Genomic DNA, 2,352 nt, shown 5'->3' with positions numbered 1-2,352 from the left:
GGATATGCACTTTCTGAGGTGCAAACACACTTCCTCCCCTCCTCCAGAAAGATTTCCACCAAGAATCTTGCTGTTAGTTTTGGCCTGCAGGCAGGAATTCCTCTCCTACAAAGGAGCCAGATCTATTTTAAGCGCCCAACCTGCTGAAACTCAGGACAAATCTCCAGCTTAACTGGGCATGGCACAGCCAAGACCAGCCTACATTTGGCTGTCAGCTCTTTATCTCTACCTGGAGGTTTGATCCAAACCTGAATCCATCCCACTGGAATGAGGAGTTTTACAGGCGTTATCAACTCCAGTGTTACTGATGCTCCAATGGCTGCACTACCCCAAAACTGATTCATCCCCAATGTTCTGTATTTTGCAGTTCCTCTGCTCCTGAAGACTCCCCTCCCCACCCCAGAAGTGCTGGAAACATCAAGGTGGCGTTCCCACCGTCGGCTCTGGGATGTCAGAAATAGATGACACGGAAAGACCCCAAATTCCTGCGTGTTTGAGGGATTTCTTCACCCAGCTGAGAGCACAGCAGGTCACAGAGCTCCTTCTTTCACATACCCTTGGCCTTAGAGGAGGAAGACAACTGCAAAACTCAAATGTTTGAGCTGAAAATGATTTTGGGTGCAAACACTTATTATTCCACCCTGTTTTCACCAGGTAAGGAGCCCCTTCTCCACAGCTTGGGGGTGGTAGGATGAGGAAGAGGATGAAGGCTGAGGGATATTTTGCCAGGTAACGAGCTACTAAAATCACTGGGCCAGGTCAGTGGGGATATGCAAGGCTTTTTCCAGGGGAATTAATATTTCCAGCCTGTCCTGGAAGGGCTCTGTCCCCTCCATGCTTTCAGTTGCCCTCCCGGATACCTGTTCTACCTCGCATTGTCCTAACAACGGATGAAAAACCCACCTCGTTACAACTCCACGCTGACACAGTTTGGGGCAGGGTCCCTCCAGTTCTCAGGGAAAACCACACACACTTAAACCCCTTGCAGCTGCTCGGAGCAGCCAGATGTTATTGCTTCCAATTTCCTCGGCCCCGCGCTCCTTCCGCACGGGGAAAGCTCTGCCTGGAGCCTTGGCCACAGAAGGGGCTGCTGAAGATGTAGGGTGGGGTTGGGTTCGTGCTCCTTCCTGGCAAGGGCAGCCCTGCAGATTCTCGGCTATTCCCAGTTACAGATGCTCCCAGATGAGCCAGCGTGGACTGGGAAGCTGGGCTCAGCAAGGCAGCAGCCTGAGAGGTTAAGAAGGGCTGTGCAGCCACTTGGGGCAGGACTCCGTCCTGTCCTCAGCTTGCCTGTGGCATCCAAAAGGAATTTTTTCCTATTTCTCTGCCAGGCAGGGGATAAAAACAACCCCGCAGTACTTTGTTGTTGTTTATACTGGACGGGATGAAAGCTTTCAATATTTGTTATATTTAGATGCCTTTCAGCCCCAGAGTCAGGGAAACATTACACACGATTCTTGCTCTGTTTACCCTTCACTCCATTCCCTGGCTTTTATTGTTCTTCCAGTTTATTCCTCTTCCAATTTAGGTCACGTTTCCCAAGGACCACAGCACAGCCCCATGTTTCCCAGGGAAACCAGCACCTCTCGGTAGTGGCCACTGGTTTTGTGGCTCCCAGGTCACCTCAGCCCTGCCTAAAGCAAGGTGCATCCTCACAGAAGTTTTATTGGCAGCTCTCAGGCAGGCAGAGATGGAGAAAAGCAGGATCACAGCCCAAATGACCCTTTCAAGCGGGTAATTCACCCCAAGATAAAGGTATTTATCCACTAGAGGACAGTGCTTGGTGCAGGATCCCCCCAATCTGACCTTGCCCTCCCCAAAAAGGGGGTCCCAAGGGGTGCTGCAGCAGGGCTGGGGCCAACCACCCTGCCTTCTCCATAGACCAGAGGAATTTTTGTTCCTCTTTCCCCCACCCACTTTCTTAGGGAGGGAGGGATGTTCTGGGGGGGGGGGGATGTGTGTTTGCCCCTGCCACAAAAGACTTGGGAGAAAACCCCAAGCTGTGATAGACTCTCCTAAAAGCTTGCTGGAAGATGAGCATGTGGTAAGTCAATTTACAGACAGCGTGAGTGGGAGAGAAGTTTACATCCAGTGCCCATTTTCCAGTAACTCATTCCCTTCCACCTAGCTGAAACCCCCTATTTATTTATTTTTTTTAACTCTGTTCCCACTACAGTTCTCCACACACACACATTTTGGTGTGCTCTGCCTTCACCCTCCCTCTCAGGTGAGGCAGGATGGAGCCCCTGGTACCCCATCTCTGCTGTGCCCTGGCTAATGGAAAAAAAAACCTGCTGGCTTGGTGCTGCTCCAGTTTATCCCACAACAATCTCTCCAACAGGGAATCCTTTC

Source organism: Corvus brachyrhynchos, unplaced genomic scaffold (assembly GCF_000691975.1).
Source record: "Corvus brachyrhynchos isolate BGI_N302 unplaced genomic scaffold, ASM69197v1 scaffold79, whole genome shotgun sequence".
In the NCBI taxonomy this organism is placed as follows: Eukaryota; Metazoa; Chordata; class Aves; order Passeriformes; family Corvidae; genus Corvus; species Corvus brachyrhynchos.
Note: the sequence above shows the minus strand (reverse complement) of the source record.